Source organism: Crocodylus porosus, unplaced genomic scaffold (genome assembly GCF_001723895.1).
Source record: "Crocodylus porosus isolate Cpor-Errol unplaced genomic scaffold, CroPor_comp1, whole genome shotgun sequence".
NCBI classification, from domain to species: Eukaryota; Metazoa; Chordata; order Crocodylia; family Crocodylidae; genus Crocodylus; species Crocodylus porosus.
In genome coordinates, this window is record NW_017728907.1 from 56,879,881 (window position 1) to 56,902,905 (window position 23,025).

At 42.9% G+C, this 23,025-nt stretch overlaps 1 protein-coding gene and 1 long non-coding RNA gene across 3 annotated transcripts in view; one reads left to right on the plus strand and one right to left on the minus strand.

Moving 5' to 3' along the window:
• Nucleotides 1-23,025, minus strand: part of DAB1 (DAB1, reelin adaptor protein) — a 771,943-nt gene that overhangs the window by 374,203 nt on the left and 374,715 nt on the right. The window lies entirely within an intron of this gene.
• On the plus strand, nt 15,072-21,308 carry LOC109307527. Its single transcript, XR_002100288.1, has 2 exons — nt 15,072-15,179; nt 21,001-21,308. It is a non-coding gene; the product is annotated as an uncharacterized LOC109307527 (long non-coding RNA).

A 23,025-nucleotide genomic window follows, 5' to 3' on the forward strand; every position in this document is an offset into this window, starting at 1 on the left:
CAGATAGAATTGGTGCTGATGAGAGGTATTGTATAGGTACCTACAATGAGTTATGGTAAGGTCGTTCTGTATCTGCAGGACACCAGGGGGATAAACTTCTCTTGCACTTACTGCCCTAGAAAGAAAATGTGATGTTAAATCAGGCTATCTATCCATACATCTCAGTACTTTAACAAGTGTTTATATTTTACTGCTGATTCAACCCTTAACTACAAACCCACAATTTTTAGGTCCAGATTTTTAAAGGTAGTCAGTTCCTAAAAGTTCTAGTTTCTAAAGGTAGCCAGGTAGTTTTGAACTGTCTACTGGATTTCTCTCTCTAGGTGCCTAAGTACCTTTAAAAGGCTAGCTTTTACTGATATTTCTTTGGTCTCTTCATGCAGGTCTTCTTTTTTCAAACCATACATAATAATGCAACTAGGATGCAGGGAGACAAAGTTTGTAGTTCAAACAAGATAGAGCAGAGACTTGAAACTGATTTTCCCACTTTCCAGGTAAGCACCTTGACTACTAGGGACAGACATTCCACATAAACTGGTTTAAGTGATTAGAAGCTGGTTTAAACCTGTAACCGAACAGAAGGTCAGTGCACACAAACCAGTTTAAAAATGGCCAAAACCAATTTGAGATAAACATGGTTGAATGTGAAATCAGACTTAACTGATTTGGGTCAAACCGGTTTATGCAATGTCTGTCTCAGACCCCTTCCTCGTTTAAGTTAAACCAGAGTACCCCAGCATATCAGATGCTTTTCAGCCCTGGGTTGTGCTGTCTGCTCCAGAGAACAGGCTGCCCCCGGCTCTCTCCTCCCTAGCCAGAGCTGTGATGGAGACTCCAGGTACAGCAGAGTCTGCCTGGCTTCTCCTGGCCCCCCCTTCCTCATTGCTCAAGCAGGGATTCCCCCCTCCCTTCCTCCCATCTCCCACAGCATGAACAGCAGCCCCATGGACCCTAGGCATGTGGTATACTAGCTAATGCTGAGAGGTGACTGTGTGTACATGTCACCAATTTCAGTGGGACAGGCAGACAGGACAGTGTCCACTTAGGGCTTTTTGGAGCTAATGGGCACGTCAGATGTGTCCCTCCATTCCTTCTTTGGAAAAAGCTGTTTAAGAAGAGCTTGAACTAATAAGAGAGGCTTTTGTTTTGTTGATGGGCTGATAAATGCTGTGTAATCAGATCCCTGCTGGCCCCCTTGCCTGTCAGCTTTGGAGACAGTATGAAGAAGCAGCGAGACAGAGATTGAAAAGCTGCATATCATCAACAAATGCATGCACTGCACACCCCCGCCCTTTGCCTCAGAGTGCTAGCTGGGGGCTGTCTGGCAACACTCCCGCCCCTTTGAGCAGTGAGCGGGGAAAGGACTGAAATGGTGCAGGCAGGGTGGGTGTTTAAACCCCTCCCTAATCAGAGTCTTCTGCTGGGGACTGGCCACACCTCCCTCCCACCCCCGTTCAGCATTGTAGAGGGGAAGGGAGGGCTGCTCTAGCACCCCCTGTCTTCTAGCCTGACCCTTCATTTCTTCAATCCAGAAGGAATGTCTGTACTCTTGCAAACTGGTTCAACCTAGGCAAGTTAGACTAACCTGCAAAGATTGAATCAATTCAGGTTCAGGCTTTTTGAATCTCTGTCCCTAGCCTTAGATATTTATTACTTCTAGAATAGATGGGAGTGGTGTTTCTTTTCATTTTGCCCAGCTATCGCCCCATGGTTAAAGCAGTACATGCCTGTTGGGGTGCCATACAATGTTAGCACTGTTAGGTGTGGAAATATAATTCACAAGATAAACCCAGATAAACCCAAGATAAATTCTAAACAGGAAGCCAGAGCATTAAAAACATTCTGACCTGTTATGGTCTGAGCTCTTTGCAGAAGAAGAACTGCTCATTTTCAGTAATAAAAAAATGAGTGAAAACTAAGAGCTGGCATTCTCTCTCTTGCCTAATTAGGGTACTTCAGATTTAAGGAGGAATGCCTTCAGTCTAAAAGTTGAAAACCACTGATCTAGATATTGGTCAATAAATAATGGTCCTTCTTATTAAAAACAACTTATTTTAACCAAGGATATTATTGTACAGCTGGGCTAGTATGTACAATTACACCTCCACTTAGTAATTCTAATGCCTTTTAAATACTTATTCACAGTTACGGGACTTGCTCTTAATACATATGGTGCTTTCGGTGCTCAGGCTCCATGGTTAGAAGTATACTAATGACTATGGAGTCTGCAACTGTTTATAACCACACACCTGCTATTATTAGTGTTACGGTTCTGCATTTCATAAAAATCATATTAAGTCATACTTCCTTTCTGGGTCGGAAAAAAAATACATCAGCTATTCTAGATACATATGCTCTCTATTACTCTTCTTTCTCCTGAAGTTGTATCTTCTAGCTTTACTATAGTTGTTAAAATTGCTAGCAGAGTGCCACTTAGCCAAACATCAGTAAATTAAGAACAAATATTTCATTTTAACATATGCTAAACCCTTTGCTGCCAGCCCTTTTACAAGTTACCATCCTCTGTCAAGCAACAGTAGTCGGCTCACAAGAACTTCACACCGGCTTCCGAAAGATTCTGGAATTGGCGATGCACCTTCATTTTTACTCTGCATCGATGCTTGTCTAACACATAAGCCGATTATTGTCTGAAGTAGGAGTCAAGGGAGGTTCGAAACCATCAAGCTCACGCATCACGTTCTATCTGTGTAACACACGGCATTTGAAAGAACTGGTGTGGCAAGAAAAGCCATTGTTTCTGACACCTGCTTTCAAATAATCAGTTGGCAAATTAAATTAAGCCAAGCCAGTGTTTCTCATATCAACATTGCATCTCAAAGGGTTCCCCACATAAGAAAAGAGTGCGGAGAATGAATTTAGCTGCCTGATTCTTCAAAGGCGCTTATTTAAAAACAAGTCCACAACCACTGTGGTCCAGTTCTCTCCTACATTCCTATGGAATATCCTGTTAGTTCGGATAAAAAAAATATGTACGTGCATTTAAAAGAAAAGAAAGAGATGGTGGTATCCTGCTACTGAGAAAACGCCAGTCATGACAACTGGAGATTGGCTATACAATACGTCCCCAAGTATACTGTGTAACTCCATCCTGGAAACCTTGAGACTACCTCAAACTGAGACCTAAAGATACCCTTTCTTTATGTACCTTCTAGTAAGACTCGCATAGCTTGTCATGCCAATAAACTGCTAATGAACTGGACCAGTAATTCATACATCTCCTTATCCCTTTCACAATGCTTCAGTATAAAGATACACCGCCAAACCACTGGAAGCAGCTGGATAACATCACTCATGATTTAGCAGCGGGCTTCTTACTGAAATCACAGATTAATGCTCTCCAGTAATAACCAGCCTCTCTCAGCTGCTGGGACTCCATTATAATTTTCTTAAGTACATTGCTCAAAAGAGAAGCCCTGCTTGCCTTATCATCTCACTTAATACAGAGGGTATAAGAGGTGGATTTCCAGAGTTACTGCCTGCTATAGGGAATGCAACTTTGAATACATTAAGTATAAGCACACTCATACGCACCAGTGACAATCTGTACTGAAAGGGCCTTTCTATGAATATGGGTTTCCTCTACTGTACACAGATTCACAGAGGGTGTCTACTATTGCTGTCAACAGACCAGGAGCTGGGTTATTTTCTTTTTTCTCTTTAATCCTTGTTAGGATTATTTTCTTCTCCAGGTGAACAAGACAAAATAGAAGGGAACAAAGGAACAACTCCATTTCCTGGGGAACCACTTTCCGGCAGAAGAAAAAGGAACCCTTTCTCCCTGCTTAAACAGCCAAACTCAACAATAGAGGGAAGAAAAAGAATCAGGATTCGACTGGCCTGACAAAAGAAAAAGGAGAGATACAGTGTCATCCATTCCAAGGTAAAAGACGGTTCAGAAGCACTTGTGAGTTTACCAGACAAAGAGTCACGGGTTTCTATACATGGGGAGAAGGAATTAACCTCAGCTCAGCACCCCAGCAGTGGAGCCACAACACTGGTCCAAAGTCCCACAGGAAATGTGTGGCTCACCTGGGAAGATCACCTAGATTTCCAGGTTCTCATTTCCTTTAAAAGCAACACAAGCTCAACCTTTGAAGTGCCCAATACCAAGTTGCAAGTGAGTTTAATGAGTTCCTAATTGTGGGACAGCAAATCCATCAAGAAGAGTGGTGTTTAGTAAAAAAATAACAAAAAAGTAAGCAATGCAGCTAATTATTTATTGATTATTAAAGCCCAACCATTACAGGTCTTGCAGTTATTAAATTATCTGGTTGGCACATACTGTTTTGAGCCATTAGAGTGAGTGACTGTGTCTGCGGATATACATGCACAGACTTGCTACAAACAGGCGCACCCCCGTGTAAAATACCCCTAGGTCATAATTATTTTCTTTTCTTGCTGCCAGCATAGCTTTTCTTAATTTACCACCTTCCTTTCAATACTGCTGCATGGCCCACAGCTCCCTTTCATGCAAATGCTATAGGGATGGTATTTTCAAAAGAGCCACCCAAGTCAATGGAAATTGAGACGAACATAAACGGGCTTGGGACAGTTTCCATCTCTCAGCACCTTTAACATTACCAGAGTGGGATTTTATTAAGGCCTGAATAAGTTCCCTAATAAAGACCATGACAGATTTTCCACTGAGCTTAATGGGAGCCAGAGCAGATATTACCGATGATCTACAAGATTTTATTCTCTGTGTGCAAGAGAACAATGTCTTAATAGTGAAATAATAGTTTAGTTAGTTATTGATTAATAGAAATCGATGGCAGTCTTATGGCATCTACATCGTTACCAGTTGACTTTTTCATGATTAATGGAAAAACCAATGAAGTTTAAACAATGGGCTAATTGTATTTAAAGCGTTAGAAGTACTGCACACCCAGGATATTTTTTCACCGCACAGTTAACTAAACTGATTGGCACCTGCCTCTGAGCACCAGGGTCAGCTTAGCCTGGCTGTGAGCAAATCCATACCCAAATTACTGTGCCCTCACTGACCCTGTATTCATGCATGTGTGTTATTAGGACTACTAGGGACATATCCTATGATTCTTTGTGCTGATGTACGCTCAGCTGCTTTAAGACTGTTTCCTAGTTAATTGTGGGAGAAACTGCCTGTATTTCTGGGCCCATAGGGTGACGATTTTTGGGAAAGAATCAGAGAACTATCAGGACTCAGAATAAGATGAGAGAGTTTTGTGTATGGACAAGAGCTGTTTTCTAGGGAGGGCACCCAAGTAAGAGACCAAATATAAGTCTGCAAGGATGTCACACCAATTGATACACATTATACAGTGAGGCTGGGACCTTTGAAAGCTACCTAAGGGACCTTTTTGCAGGACCAATTTGCTTAATATTTATATGGAAAGCAGCCATGCAAATCTACTGGGCAACTTTGAAAATCACAACCTCAAAGAATAACAACAGACAAAGCAAAGGCATCGACACTCGACTTTCTGCAGCAGTCATGGTAGGACTTGCTCTCACAGCCGTGCTGCAAAAGCTAAATGCAGCAATGCAAGGTGAGGAGAAAAGCAGCAGTTGTGTCCCTGCAATTCCTGGCTTTTCAGTTTGCCACTGAACTGTACTTTTGCTGTTTAATGTCCCTGGGTCAAATTCAGCCTTTGCTTGCACATACATTACTTTCATTGAAGTCACTGGGAGCTCTGAGTATATACCGGAGGACAGCTCTCTGCTCTTTGTGTGTAACGATAGCATTACCAGAATTTTTCAAAGGATCTAAAAGAATTGTTTCCAGACAGCCCCATTTCAGTGCTTGAAAGGGAGACTTTCATGATGGAACAAACTGGGAAAGGAATAATATTTATGCAAAGAGAAAATTGCTTGGTCAGCACTTTCTTTTGTTCTATCTACTGCCATTGAAGAGAGCAGTAATTTTAATTAGAGGCTTCTTTTTCTACCTAACAGCCCTTTTCTCCTTAATGAGCCATCCCAGGTTTATAACAATAGTCAATTGCCGCAGAAATTGTTGTGAAGCTACAAATTTGGAAATTGCGGTGGAAGTCACCTCTCTGCCGAGTGACACAAGGCCTCAAACTAGAGCTAAAGGAGGGCTTCAAAGGCACACAATCCTTTTGTAAGCTTCTTCACCCAGGCAGGAATTTCACCTTCTGATTTACTAAAGGATGAAGCATTAGAAAATGGCTGCAGGGAGGGTGGGGGGGTGAGGGGGGGAAATGCACATTTAAATGGCAAAAGACCCAATCCAAACCTCACTGTAGTCAGTGGAAGTTTTCCATTCCAGTAGCCTTTGGATCTGGCCCAATCTGCATTTGTAAGAAATCAAACAGAATAGGAGCCCTTGCAGTTCTCCAAGTTGAGGTCAGGCATAAGAACGAAGCAAGTCCTTTTCCCTGTAAAATTAGTCATTTTACAAGGGAGATATTGCACGATGTTGCAAAGCAATTCATACGATTATCTGGGCATCGAAAACAAAAATAATCCTAGTGCCAAACAAATCCAAACCAAAACCTCAATTTATAAGCAGCACCTCTGGAGCAAATCCCTTTGGAATCTGCAGGGTGCTTTGGTAACCCGAATGCAGTTTACAGTTTTATGCATTTACTGCAGGTGCAAATGTTAAGGCTGTTGCCATGATGGTCTGCGTCTGCTGTGAACCCGGTGATAAATCATCAGCCATCACGCTTTGAAATATTGTGGATCTTGGAAGAAAGAATGAATTACAGGCTGTGCAAAGCTTTATTTCTAAGCTTCCTCTGCAATGAAGAACTGATCCAGTACTTGTCACAATCAATAGGAGTTTTTTTCCCGAAGACTTCAAAGGGACCTCAAACAAATCTTGGTGTAGTCTATTAAAAATATATTAGTTCAAATAGTTCAAACAGGCCCAAACTGCGATGATTCTTGGGGGAAAAGTTAAATGGGGACGTGGTAATTAATCTCAGTTCCATGCGTGTTTATTGAAGGCACTTCTGATTATATGCTATGGTGACCGGACTGTTGGATGCAGATGCCATTGCTGCAGTTTTGATGTCTCCTTCTGGAGCATACAAAATTCATTTATGTAGTCAAGGACCCTCCAGCTGACTGACTGTGCTTGATATGTTTTTTGTGTAATCCACACGTATTACACAGAGCCCAGCTTTCCATGGATTCCATGGGAGAGAGTCGCCCAAGTATCTTTGTGGAGCTGAGTCCTGTTCCCGGTTGTACAATAAATGAGAGTTTACTTAACCTTCCATACTGCAAGTTCCTATACTACGCTCAGTGAAATTAAGGTCCTTACTCTAAGGGCTTAAAACATGCAAGTTGTGGAAGGAGCAGGGACCTTGATTCCTAAGTGTTTCCAAAGTGCACTAAGATGTCAGCTCTTATGCTTTTGCAAAGTAAAATGGGTGGCAAATATGATAAGTAACTAGTGACACAGTAATATGATATATCAATATGCAGGTCCAGTGACTCCAGTACAAATCAGTGGGAGTCAGGCCATTTACTTGAGTGGAGCAGAATGGGGCATTTCTATCCTGCTCCTTACTGTTTCCAAAAAAAAAAAAAAAAAAATCAAAATAAACTTTTTTGTTCTTCTCACAAGTTGCCAATTATTACTGCTACCAGTACTGTCACATATGAGTTGTAGAGCGGTGGGTTCAGAGCCATTTCTATTTCATTCCTTGGTTTTGCAGAAATGTTGGCACTGATTTCAGCAACCTCCCATTCCCTTGCGGAAGTCTCTTTCTCTGAAAATATCATTTCCCTCTTACCTCTTGCATGAGGGCATTTCATTCACTTGTCTGTCACACTTCATAAATGACATCTGTACTGACCACCCAGGATACCTGGTTTGAGTCTCCCTAGTGTTGAGGTTCACCATAACGGGCTGATACCTGCCTCTGGCATTCCCGATATTTCTTTTTCCATTCCCTGCTCTAGTGCATGGAAATGAATGAACATTTAAAAAACAAGAAGCATGCGTCTGCACTACAGACGTGAAATGTGTCTTATTGAACAGGCAACAAGATGTTTAAATGCAAAACGGCTCTGCGTGTCCACACAATCTCTGCTGGTTTGTGCTCTGAGCCACTCTAAAACACCTCAGTTTGTAAATGTGGATGTGAGTTCGAAGTGGAGATTCTTGGCGTTCCTTAATGATTGCCTGTGAATTCAAGGGACTAGATTCGATGGTCCAGTAGGCCCCTTTCCAACCTATGTTCCTGAAACAGTGCAGTCTGCATCAGAAAATCCATGCCAAATGGTCCTAGGTGTGCAGGGAAAGGAAAAAAAACCTAGAGCTGCTTCAGGTGTTGACACAAGGTATTTTACCAGGAGAGCCAAACAGTATTTTTTTCTGTGTAGGCATGGCAAGAATTACATCTGTACCTACTAACTAGATAACGCTTTGCAACTAAGGGTAGGAGGAACAAGAGGGTGAACTAGGGAAACAGGACTTCTAGGTTTTGTAACTTGCTCAGCCACTGTTTTGCTCTGGGAAGTTGAACTGGTTACATGACTTTTGCTACCCTTATTTCCCTATTACTAAAATGGGTATAATATGACTTATTGGCCATGCAGGTTAGAAGCCAATGCTCAGAAAGCACTTAGAAATCTTTTTACATTAAAAATATTGTATCTGTGCAAATCTGGTCCCTATAATACATCCCGTATTAAAAAAAATCTTTAAAATAAGACATTCCTTGCTAAAAACCTTTGGTATTTAAAAACAAAACCAAAAAACATCCAACCCCTCCCCCCCACAGAAAACAACCTCCCCAAAACCCCTACAAGACAACTATAGATATAAGCCACACAAACAGTCTTGCACGCTCATTATAGCATTACAATCTTTTCTGGTTCGTTGCTTACCTCCCTAAATTTGCTGCCTTAATTTTGTGTATGACCTCACACCGTTCAATCTATTGGTTGTGAATTAACAAAAACGACTTTCACGTTTTAATTATTTTATAGCTGTCCTATGTAAACCCTTAGGAGGCATCTACAGCTTTAATGGTCCATACCTGAGGGCACAGTGTAGCACTCCATGCAGGCCACATCCTCAAAGATCAGGTAGCCACCTTAGTACGGTGCTGAATACACATCAATAAACTCAAGCCCTCAGGAATGCCAACTGGAGAGTGCCCAGTGCTGTATTGAGGTGTGACCTTACACCAGGGGTGGGTAAAATGCGGCCCACAGGCCAGCTGCGGCCTGCCAGGCCTTTCTATCCGACCCGCAGGGCCCCTACAAAATTTAGAAAATTAATATATATCTGCCCCTCGATGCCTGTCAGGTGGCCCTCAATGACTTGCCAAAACTCAGTTAGCGGCCCCCTGCCCAAAATAATTACCTGCCTTTGCCTTACGTACGTAAGTGGGGGATGCATGCTCCCAAGTGTGGTCCATTGACAATACAGACAAGCCCTTGGTGAATAATAAACATTTCTCTTCCCAACTTTGTACAAAGACTAGCTTCTCTGAAGCTTATCTGTGCAATTCGTTGAAATGCATGGCATTCACACCAACATCCATCTCAGGCTTTTCCTTTAAATTCTAATCACCGTGGGGTGTTACTGCCCATTTTTGCAGCGCTTGTTTTGCATATTCCTATTTGTTCAAAAGCATTTACATATCAGAAGAGCTTAATCAAAACCTTCCTGATTGTCATATCAACTGTCTGGGTAAAGATATTTTACTAATCAGCAAGCCATACATAAAATCAAAATGTGTTTGTTTTCCTACATAAACTATTGTAGCAATATATTGCAGAAAGTTATATATGTGAATGCCACACAAGTGGAGACAGTTGTAAAGGCTGGAATGATTTCACAATGTTTTGAGGCACTGTAAATAACCTTTAAATGTCTCTTCTGCTCTAATTTGCATAAGTAATTGACATCTCATTAGATATGAAAACACTCGACAAAAACAAAACTGGGACAACTCAAAAGATTTCTGTCTACGTTCATTTTGCTTCACAGTAAATCTACTGAAACTTCATGTGTTAGCTCCACATAGGACAGAGCCAGGAACAAGACCTGGAAGTTGAGGCGTTAGTCCAAAAAATCCAACGAGCAGCATGAAATGAAGTTAACCCCAACATACAAGGCTGTGCCATCCCAGTGAGCCTTATGAGGAAGCCTTCCAAACAGCACTGCTCACTGAGTTCCTTATAGATGGATGACAATGTAGTATGAATTAAGCCATGCTTGTTAAAACAAGCCATTCGAGAGAGGAGCTTGTTAACATGTGATATGCATGAACTGAAAGGCTTCTCCTCATGGACGGTGGTATTCTACTGAGTCTGAGCGATGGCCCAGGGTAGTAGCGGCATTGCGTAGAAAGGGGGAGGGAAGAAGGAATGCAGCCAAGGGAAGATAATTGAAAGTACCAGTGCATTAGTTATGTTGCATATATGTAATGTAATTAGTATTAATAAGCTGTCAGTTGGAAAATGTAGTTGTTAAAAGGTAAGCTTCAATGGGGGAAAATGCGAACTGAACTCTTACATGCATTAGTCTATCTTCAATTATTCTGCCATCTTTGAAGTTCATCTTCAGTGATCCAAGTCAAACAAAAGTGAAAGTTCAAGGAGTACATTTATGTAGTCCTTGGTGAGTCTGAAAGCTTTACATAGTTAAAGGGAATTATATGCATTTGTTCAATTAAAAACATCTTAAAGGAGTTTGCATGAAGAATTTATAGCCTCTATCTTTATTTGTATGGGCAGAAGTAACGGTAAAACAACAGACACATTCAGAAAGGTAAGTATCTGAACAAAACAGAGCCATCACCATTCCTGGATCTTACACCTGCACCTCCAGAAATGTAATATATCTCATCCAGTGCACCAAATGCCCTGATGGAAAATATGTGGGACAAGGGATCTCAATCCCTGGGCTGCTGCCCAGTGTCAGGCCATGGTGGGTCAGCCGCTGGTCTGCTGCTGGACCAGAAGTGGTCACAGACAGGCAAACTGCGGCCCCCCAGAGCCAGGCAGCAGGGCCCATGGTAGCATGGGGTTTGACCCACCTCCCCACCTGGGGGGTGGGGGTATTTTTAACTGTCTTCCACCTGGATGGCTGTGACTGCTGGGCCGTGGTTTGCCAGGCTGCGGCCACTTGCTCTGGGCCACAGTTTGCCGGGCATAAAACCATTGGGAACCCCTGATGTAGGAGATATCAAATAACAGCTGCGTACCAGAAGGAACGCACACCGAAAATCTATCAAAGACAGGAACGCGCAACCACCCGTGCGGGCACATTTCTCTCAAGAAAACCACTCTCTCTCCAATCTCTCAGTTCTAATTCTCAAAGGGAATTTATGAAACACCTTTTGTAGATGAGCCTACAAACTTCACTTCATAAATCTACTGGATACAAAAAAAAAAATCATGGACTAAACATAGACATTGGATTTATGGCATGTTATAACCTGCCTGACATCTGATAACCCCAGGTAACCGTCCTGGATTTTACCAGTTTCATTCTGTCACCAGTTCTACGTTCCTCCTCCCCTCATACCTGTCTCATATTTATTCTCTCCCATTCCCTCAGATCCTCACTGCCACACATTTGCATTTTCACAGGCCTGCTTTTTGCATATTGGCTTCTATTCTACCCAGGCGAGCACATAAACACCAACAGACTCTCCCTAAGCCTGAAGAAGGGTGTTTGTGCTCAAAAGCTTGCAAAGAACATTTTTTCAACTATTTAGTTGGTGTAATAAAATATATCACATCTACCCAAAGAAACTTGCCTGCCAGTATTTGAATACTACATTTCAGTTTTCCCCAAATAGCAAAATATTCAGATTACAATTTTGAATGCATATTTTCAGATATATTTCTTGTGTAGACCATCATATTGCAGCAATTATCCAAGTACACGTGACTTGGTACTGTCTACTGTATTGTTCTCAGCTGGTATTGTGTAAACATTTTGAATATACTACAGTTTGCCTCTTGTGGTTTAACACTGCAGAGGCTAATGCTAGGCAAATAATTTGAAACAAATAATTTACTCAATCATTTCTCCATTCCTTTTGTTTTTGCATGGTCTGAAAACAGCTTACAACATTCCCAAAAGTATTTATAATGGGAAATTACTCACTAAATAGTTTCTGCAAATAGTTATTAGTCTTCACCTTGTTCACAAGCAGTTGCAAATGTTAAATATTTAAAATTCATGCTGCATTGGCAAATTGTGATTAGCCTTGTAAGTCTGACTGAAATTGGATGAATTTAGTACTAGAAACAAGTGCTAAATTGTCTTCATTTTCATATGGGCCTCATGTTTTTGCACTTCAGACTCTTACTACTTTAGCTTTCTTTGTCTATACAGCTCAAGGCTACCTCCAAAATGGGGGAAATGCTATTATCTCCATTTTGGAGGAAGGAAAACAGAGACACTGGGGCTAGGGACAGCTATTCAAGAAGCCTGTGCCTAAATTGATTCAATCTTTGCAGGTTAGTCTAACCTGCCTAGGCTGAATCAGTTTGCAACCTCTACGGACTGAAAAAAATGCAGGCATGTGCCTGCAGTGGCTCAGGCTAGAAGCCAGGCAGTGCTAGAGCAGCCCTCTCTTTCCTTCCATAGTGCTGAATTGAAGGGGTTGTGGCCAGGCCCTGGCAGGGCACTTTGACCTCCGAGCTGAGCCAGCAGGGGTTTACCAGCATTTATCACCACATCAAAAAACAAAAGGATCTCTTATTCGTTCAAGCTCTTCTTAAACAGCTTGTTCCAAGGAAGGAAGGACATTACCAGCTGACCTGTTGATTAGCTCCAAAGACCACTAAGCCACTGTCCTTTGTCCCATCTTCCACAGCACAGACATAGCCAGCATGTGGCTGCTAGCTAATACTGAGAGGTGTCTGTGTAAGGCTAAGGGGAGCGGGGATCCCTGCTTAGCAGGGAGTGGTGAAAGGAGAGGGGGGATCAGGAAAAAGCCAGGCAAACGCCTTCAGTCTCTGCAGGAGCTCCCTGCTGTGGGAGCAGAGGGGAAGGTCTAGCTCTGCTGTGGAACAGAGAGTCTCGCCCAGTCTGGAGAGCATGTTGGGATGCTGGAGGAGTCTGGTTCAACTTAAACCAGGAAGAAGTCTGGGATGGACATTGCATAAACTGGTTTGACCCAAATCATGTAAGTCTGATGCTACATTCAACCAGGTTTGGGGCTGGACTCGATGATCTTCCAAGGTCCCTTCCAGCCCTAATGTCTATAATGTCTATGAAACCAGTTTCAGCCATTTTCAAACTGGTTTATGTGCCCTGAACTTCTGTTCTGTTACAAGTTTAAATCAGTTTCTGATCACTTAAACTGATTTATTGGTAATGTTTGTCTCTAGCCAGGAAGGCAATATCACTTCCAGGGGCTATATATGAAAGGAGTAAAGGGATTATCTGACCTTTTCTAAAACAGAACTGACTCAGGTCCTATTCCCAATGTCAAAAGCCCCTTACTCTCTTTGTATACAAAGAAGCCTACCTGATTCCCGGGCTTCTTAGGAATCAGTCACTCCTATAGTATCTAAGCATTTGAGGATTAAGCAGACATTTGAGGCTAGACATAACTCTGCCTCATAGGCATCAAGTGGTCCTAAGGGCTAAGGACAGGCAGTCAAAATGCCCAAGGCTGAATCAATTCAGTCTTTGCAGGTTAGACTAATCTGCAGAGATTAAACTGAGAAACAATTGGACACACATTCACTTTTGATTCAGGAAATGCAGCCACATGCCTGCAGTGGCTCAGGCCAGAAGCTGGGGGGGCGGGGGTGTGTGCTAGAGTATGGTTCTCTGACACGTAACCAGCACTTCCTCATTCTGCTGCCCCTGATGTCTCTGGGATTTGAAGTCCAGACTCACAACAGCAGGACTCTGCAGGATTGCTCATTACTTCCTCTTCCTGCTTCTAAGTACCTCTGGGATTTATAGTCTGCTGTCACAGCCAGCAGTAAGGTTTTTTTTAACAGGGCAGGCAGAGGAGCTCTATAGTTGGGGGAAGGGTCATTTAACCCCCCGCTCTGGCCCCAGCTTGGGTTTGCCAGGGGTCAGTCCCTTCCTGCCCCCCAAAACCCTTCTCTGCTGGAGCAGACAGCACAGCTTGGCCCAGCCCAGAGGTGGAAAGCATGCTGGGATCCTGAGGGACTGTGAATTCACTTGAACCAGAAAGGAGTCTGGGACAGACGTTTCATAAACCAATTTGATCCAAATAAGTTAAGTCTGATACTACATTCAAGCAGGTTTGTCTTAAACCAGTTTCAGCCATTTTGAAACTGGTTAATGTGCACTGAGATTCTCTTCTCTTACAGGTTTAAACCAGTTTCTGATCACTTAAACCAGTTTATGTGTAACTGTCTCTAGCCTACATGTCTAAGTGCAATCCTGGTCCATCCTGCTTGAATTCTGAGAAGCTGTTCATGTGAAAGGTGGGTGGGTCCCTTTCTTCCCTGAAGTGCTACATTTATTCCTGGTAGGTGGAATAGGACTCGGACCTTATGTTTCCTCCACTAAAGTACATCTGCCTGCAAAGCCATAGACATGCACTGCTGAGGTATGAACCCAAAGCTATTTACTTGCCAGTCATCAACTGCAGGAACTCTCAAGAGTCTCTTCATTATGAAAGGTTTTCTCTACCAGCTGCTTCTGCCACAATTCAAAGGAAAAACCACGCACATAATAACAAACAGTGGGGCGATTCCCTTGTCTATCATGTAAAATAGCAATGCTCCTACCGTGCCATTTTTGCCAAATGTAGATCTTCATTGACTGTAACCTTTGCTCAATGTTAACACTAGCGGTGTTAGAACACCCTGTATTATACTCTCCAGTTAGTTGTGTCTATGTTTTTCCATTTTGAGTTCATAAAAACTGGAATTGATTTAACTCGAGTTCTGGTCATGTTTGATTAGTCAATAACAGATCACGTTGTTAAGAAGTCATGTCTCAAATGCAAAAAAAGGACAATGATTTCTGAGCATGCCAAACATGGGAATTTCTACCCTGAGCCAGCAAAGTAAACATTAGCAGCGCTGAGTTAAAACACTAACTAGAATCTACAATAGTTGACATACTAACACAGACCTCCTCCTGCAGTCTGATAGAAAGGCCTGTGCAGAGTTGAAGTGTATTAGATCACCTGACTTGCATGGAAGAAAACACCACTTTACCCTTTGCTCATATACCTGTAAGTATTAATATTCTTCTAGAATAATTAATTACTGGGGTTACCTATAATTAATTGCTTACACTGCAGCAAGCTCTAAACAACTCAATCCAAGGTCAGGGCTCCATTATGCTCTGCACCACGGAGACACACAACAAAGAAAGCTCCTGCCCCCAAAAGTTTAGTACCAAACACAATAATTTTATTAGAACCTACTCCAGTAAAAAGTCTTTCAGGCACTTGATATTACTTCTGTGAAGCTTTACGCCAAGTCGAAAAACAATCCGGGAGCATCATTTTGGCTGTTTTCTTTCTTTCTTCATTCTTGCCTGAACTGCCAAATTGCAAAGAGCTGATTCAGCTGCTTTTAAGGCCAAAGAATATCGCTTCCTTGCAAATCCTTTCACCTGCAATTCTGTAAACCTCACCATTTCAAACAAAGTTCAGGTAAGTGAAAGTTGGCACAGGGCATCTAGGATTGCAAAAAAAAAAAAGGAGTACAAGGTATCCCACAAGACACCTGCTCTATTAAAGGGCTATCTATGCGATGGAAAAGTGTTTCTATGTTTTAGCTAATGACTGTTTCATGTAAAACAGCAAAACCCCTTGGAGCAGAGACCGGAACCCAGGACCTTGCCCCCATGTGCACACATACTTCCCAGTGAGTGCTTTAATCACTAGGCTACAGCAGTGGTCTCCAACCTTTTAAACCAGGAAATCACCTTTGGCATTTCAAAGCAAGCCAAGATCTACCATGCACAGCTGCCACCTCCCCCATGTCCAGCAGGTAAGTCTCTTGCAGATCGAGGCAGAGGTAGAAAAAATTATTTGGGGGCACACCTCCACAGCAGGCAAGTCCCACCTGGCCAGGGCCCCACTCAACTTATCCCTGCTCCTGCCTCTGCAGCACTGTCCCTCACCATGGGGGCCTCGATCTAGCCCCTGGCCCTTCCTTCCCCATGGACTGAACCACTGGGCTGGGGCTGATGTGTGCATCCATGCAGGCACTCAGCCGCCCCAACCCAACCTCAGGTCGGATCCAAGAAGCTCTGACATCTACCACAAGAGGCTCCAAGATCTACCAGTGGATCAAGATCTACTGGTTGGTGACCACTGGGCTACAGTGTTACATTCATGCTCATTCCCTCACTCCCGATGACACTGAAGCTCTGCTAGGCACAATCAGTGGTAGAATTGTGGCCTTTTATAAAACATCACCGGTGAAAGCTTACATGGCTAACCAAGCATTGCACCGTGTGGATAGATCCTCTGTGATCTAGTTTCCCATCTGTGAAATGGGCATATATATCATTTCCCTCCCTCTCAGGAGTGTTAAACATTGTGAGGTGCTAAGATATGATAGGGCTGGTGAAGAGCAACCGTTTCTTATCATGTCAGTATGCTTTCTCCAAATAGTGCAGTACATATGGAATGTAAAAAAAAAAATCTCATATTCATTAAAGCTATGTGAGACAAATTAAAGATCCATAGATAGCAAATGGTAGAACAGGAACACTCCTCTGCTTGCAAATGACCCAGCCGATAATATATTTGAATGCTTCTCTCCTGCCTTTTCTTGATTTTATTTTTGTAAACTGTAAGGCCATTTTCACCGAAATATGATGGTTGAGATGATGACTGAGAAATCACTTCTTCCTTGCTGTGTCTTCCATGTTTGAAGGTCATAATCTGCAGTTTGTGAAATCATAATTATCTCTATAGCATGTAACTGTGATGTCACAAACAGGGGATTATGATGACTTCAATGAAAAGAAGCAGCAGGAGAAAATGAACTCCCAAACACCCAAGAGCTTATTTTTTTCCAAAGAAAAATACAGTAGATAACATATATATAAACAGACTCTTCTCTAAACAGACTATTTTCTATGAGGTGTCAGTGGTTTTCCAGAATGCAAGGGTACTTTTTGGTTTTGTGTCAGTTTAATACAAGCCTTCAACATGATTTTAACACAACAGGTTTTATGTTTAATATTCAACAGAGCCTTACTACTTTGCACTGTGCTAATATACAAACTGTGACAATTCCACATAAAATGAATCAGTCCGCCCACAATTCTTAGCAAACATGTGCTACCTATGATTCACAGTGAGGTCTTGTATTCCTGTGACTTTATTACTGTTATATTCTGTACCCTGGATATTTACTGCTATGTCAAAAAATATTATAAAAAAATTAAACTCCACTTGTCAAAAGAACAATGTATATTTACTGCTTAATTATCCCAATTCTTATTTTTTTTTAATTTTATTTTATGCGTGCATACATTCAGTAACTCATAACGGGTGAACCTTGCTCCTACTGAAATTAATGAGAGCTTGCCATTGATTTCGATGAAGCCAGGATTACACCCAATGCATTTCCTTTCTAATTATTAATGGATTAAATTCACCCTTGTGCTGAGGCCTACACAAAGCCTATGCACCACTTAAACATGGCTTAATTCCTCCAAATAGGTCTTAAGAGGGAATTCAGTGATAATGCTGACCTTATGCTGGCTTTCTATGTAGCCATGAATTTTTCACCCAAAATGTACAAACTGGAATCCAGACTCAGGTGGTCGGCACATCAATGTTTTGAATAAAACAATGCATACTATACATAACATGTTGACTTGAGGGGAATCTGGAATACAGAGCAATTTGTACTGTCCCTGCAGATACAGCACGTGTCTCTTGTGCATCGTGGGCTTTCATTTTACTGCATGGAAGCAGAAGCCATTAAAGGACCGAGCGATATTCTGAATTTGTTAAAAAAAAATCTATAAAACTATTATTTAATGGTCTGATGACATGGTTTGGCCATTTCTGCTGATTTTAGGTACCTTTCTGGGCTACCATGCTGTGATGATCAAAATCATCAATACTCTGCGACTCTTTCCCAACTCACAGCAAACAGCATGGCATTGATTCTGCTGTGTGAGTGAAAGCAAAATAGCTTAATACAAGAGCCAAAGGAGCCCGAAGCTCTTGAGTAGCGGTGTTCAGTGTCACTTGACACTGATACCTATACAAGATTGCCATAATTCAGAGTACAACAGGTGACAGTAATTTCATCCACACAGAAGCACTATATTTCCAAAACTGTGTTACAGCAACAGCAACCTGAGCTTCCTGGCAGCAGACTTCAGCAGCAGAGAGGAAAATACTGAGTAGAATAAAAGCACAACAGCTGTAGTGCCACAGGCACCCAGCCCTAGAAATATGCTGGGAGAGCAACAGACCCACCCTCTCCTCTAAATCATTAGAAACAACATATGGTGGGCTGTTGTTTGTGCTTCTGTACTGTGACGGGATTGTTTTCGCTATAGGTATAACTAAATCAAGACAGAAGAGGTTTGTAGATGTGAACAGATTGTTATAAGGCACAGCAGTGCTCTGGGTACAAAGGAAAGGCACATACATGTCAGAAGATTTTAAATCTCATGTCTTCTTCAATATTCCCGCAGCCGGACTAAATGTTTTGTCCTTCGCTCTAAGCAGGGTTGTAACTGGCCCCAAATTCTGCCCCCTCTCACCAGGTTCTTTTTAAGTTTTAATGTCCATTTTTTTATCACAATCAACATCTATGCACATCCAGGGTCATCTTCAGTGAAACGTTTCAGCAATGCACGATCATTCATAGATTATCGCCGTACAGCCTCCCTAGAGTTAGAGGACTGTCATCCCCATCCTATGGATGGGCACAAGAACACCAGTGCATAGCTGTATCCAGGCCCTCTACTAACAGCAGGCACTAGAAAGCCACAGACATTTACCTTATCAGTTGCTCTCTGCCATCTTTAGACCTTCCAAGAAATCTGTCTTTTGCTGCAGAGATTCCCAAAGCATCTGGTCCCTGTGCACACAAATATATTTGCTACCATCCCAACATATATTAAGCACTGCTGGAAATCAAGGTGGCGGGCATCTTGCACCTACTTCCAGTAAAGATTGCAACAAATACGTGCAAGTCTGGCCACTGACAGGCTGTGGGTGCTTGCCTTTTTCAAAGCAGAGGGTTTTTTGAGTAAAAAAAAATGCATGGAAGAAGTTTGGGCTTTTTGGAAACAACACTTAAGAAAAGAGCCGAAGACAATGAGGGGTGTATTGTGTTCCTTACTACTAAAACATCAAGTATAGGACTCTAGACACATCACTTGAAAACATTTCATAAACTTGTCACTCAAGTGAGCAATCCCATCAACCTCAATGGAATTACTTTTGGGAAAGCTGCAAGCATGTAAGTGGGATTTTCTTCAAGTTGAGATGTGCCACTTGCCCCAGTGACTTAACTTCAGGCCACGATCTTGCAAGGTGCTCAATAAACAGTAGGGGTGTGCAAAGCGGGCCCTACTGGATTCGGATTTGGCCCGAATCAGGGACAGTGATTCAATTTGTTGATTTGGATCACTGTCCCTGATTCGAGTCGGCCAAATCCAAATCTGAAGATTCAATGCTGATTCAGAGAATCAGTGATTCGGCCATAGACACAGCTTTAAAAGTGTTTTCTACATACTTTAAGGTAGTAGGCATGGCTTGCGATTGCTAAAATGCTGGGGCGGATGGAGCATCCCACAGGAGTGGGGGTGGGCCTTCCACATGTTTGGTGGCGAACCTGGAAGTGAGCTGGAAGTACAGCTCAGCGATCAGCCACAGGGGGACCCCAGGTGCCCCCCCAGACCAGGAGGCACCAGTCACTGAGCTGGGGAGACACGGGAGGCCCCCAGCACGCTTCCCGGTGGACGCAGAAGTGCTTCTGGTCCACTTCTGGGTCTGCTGCTGAGTGCGCTGGGGGCCCCCCCATGCTTCAGTAGGACACTCCATGAACCCCAGCATCATAGCTTTTACGAGCCGCCTGCTACTTGGAGGGATGTAGAAAAAACATTTAAATCTGTCTTTATGTCCAAATCTTTGAATCTTTCCGAATTGATTTGGAGGGTTCCAATTTAATCTGGAGAGATTAAAGGGTTCTCGGATTCCATTTGAATTTCGAGATTCAACCACCAAATCGGGCTGAATCTCCACTGAATTGAATCGGGGACTGACGCTTCAGATAGCCCTAATAAACAGACCCAGAAAGTCAACACAATGCTTCACGGATGCTACAGGACTCCTGGCCGAGCAGAACTCCTTGCTGAATCACTCATTCATATTTCTTGATTATCCATTTGATTTACATACAACGAGAGCAAAATAACTTGTAAAACAGGAGACCAGATCCCTAAATAGCGATGTCCCACTTCGGCATGAAGGCACGTAGGACTGGTTTTGGAATAATACCAGACAAAAACAGAAGGATAGCACTGAAAAGCAGTTCAGATATAGGAGAAGGTGGAAAGGGAATTACTGATATATAATCAGTAATGCTCTCTTGCATATATATGATTTAAAAAACAGCAGAATAGGGTACCAGCCTTTTGAGTTTCCTGAATATGCTTATGCATTCATGGAAGCAACTGGAAATATGTGGATAGCATGACCTAATAGAGAGAAAAAAGAGCAAAATTTAAATTTAAACTTCTACTGTCAAATATATGGATTGAATAATCCCCCTCTTCTAACACTTAGGCCACTTTTGACATACCTAGAGGTGACATGAACAAATGTCATTTCTGACATGAGTTGTTAGGCCCAAAATACCACATATTATCATAATAATGACTCCTCGCGAGATCTCATAAGAAATGACACAAGTGTTGGTGTCGTGACTGTGATGTTAACCTTTGTCACCTCTGTATTTAGCTGACTGAGTTTCATCCCTAATGAGGCAGTTTGATTTATGTAGGAGTCATTTGCCTTCATAATAAATTTATTAAATGATCATCTTCTTTTTTTTCCTCAGATTTGTCATCTGAAATGTGGTAATTGGTCTTTAAACCTGCACTGGCACGTCATCAAATGAGCTCAAACAATATTACATATTCTTTGCTCTCCTCATCATAATGAAACTTGGTTGTCAGCTTTAGCTCAGAAAGGGAAGATGAAGAGAAGAAGTGTCTACACAGGAGGAGAGATCCTTAAGTGAAGAAACCGCATCAGGATATTTACAGGAAGCAGAATCGATGCTCTTTTCACTTTCTTGATAAATAGAAGTGTAATATAAACTGGATAGCTGTATTATATATTGTTAAGTTAAACTGTGCACAGTTATGTTAGCACTGTTATTCCTTGCTGTGTTTTATTCATTATCACCTACTTCAGTAAGTAATAACACACTTTTACTTTTTCACAACACTTTCAGCATGCATATATGTTTTGAGGGAGGTGAGAGGCACCAGACAAGGGAGTCTAAGTACAAAAAATGTGACTTATACATCAACCACCCTGGACTTCAGGAGAGCGGATTTCAAGGAGGTAAGGAGACTAGCCGGGGAAACACTGAGGTCCCAGAGGAGAGGGGAGTTGGGAGTGGTCATTCCTTAAGGAGATGATCCTCCAAGCCCAAAGGGTGACAATCCCAATGCGGATCAAAGGGGGCAGAGAGCTCAAAATATCCCATGGCTCACCAAAAGCATCCAGGAACATCAAAAAGGAAGCATACACCCAATGCAAGGGAGGGGCCATCACCAAGGAGGATTATACCTCCATTGCTAAAGACTGTAGGGGGGCTATTAGGAAGGCTAAGGCAGAGATAGAACTGGGACTAGCATCCTCGATCAAAGATAACAAGAAGTCCTTTTTTAAATACATAGAGGGTAAAAAGAAGGTACCGGGTAACCTAGGGCCTCTGCAAGATATGACAGGAAATCTAGTGGTCACACCAGATGACAAAGCTAACCCCTTTAACAATTTCTTTGCCTCCATCTTTTTAAGAAGGGGACCAGGGCACCCCCCCACCCCCCACTGGGATCCCCAAAGGACCCAGGGGAGGTGCACCCAGGCCTAGGGTCAGTGAGGACCTAGTCAGGGAACTTCTGGTGGGACTAGACGTGTCCTGACTATCTCCACCCCAGAGTGCTGAGGGAATTATCACCGATCATTGCGGGACCCCGGCATGGTTTTATGAGCACTTGTGGTGCTCTGGCAAGGTGCTGAAGGATGGGAAAAGGGCCCATTTTCAAAAAAGGGAGGAAGGAGGACCCAGGAAACTACAGATCCGTTAGTCTTACCTCGGTCCGGGGAAAGCTCTTTGAGAAAATTATGCAGGAGCACATCTGCAAGGGACCAGCATGGGGGATCATGCTTAGGGTCAACCAACATGGGTTCATTTGAGGCAGGTCCTGTCAGACCAACCTGGTGGCCTTCTACGACCAGGTCACAAAATCCTTAGACACAGGTGTTGTGCTGGACGTAGTCTTTCTGGCCTTTAGGAAGGCCTTCAACACTGTCTCTCACCCCATTCTCATTAAGAAATTAGGCGACTGTGGCGTCAATGCCTACACAGTCAGCTGGGTCGCCAGCTGGCTGGAGGGTTGCACCCAGAGAGTGGTGGTGGATGGGTCTTATTCGCCCCGGAGGGACATGGGCAGTGGGGTCCCCCAGGGCTCGGTCCTCAGGCCCGCACTGTTCAACATCTTCATCAGTGACTTGGACAAGGGGGTGAAAAGCACCCTGTTCAAATTCGCAGATGACACTAAGTTGTGGGGAGAAGTGGGCATGCTGGAGGATGGGGACAGGCTGCAACTGGACCTAGACAGGTTACAGGGGTGGGTGGATGAGAACAGGATGGCTTTCAACACTGACAAGTGCAAGGTGCTGCACCTGGGGAGGAAGAACCAGCACCAAACCTACAGGCTGGGGAACTCCCTTCTCGTCAGGGCAGAGGCAGGAAAGGATCTTGGAGTCATCATTGATGCCACGATGAACATCGGCCGGCAGTGTGGGGACGCGGACAACCACACCTTGTCATGCATCCACAGGTGTATCT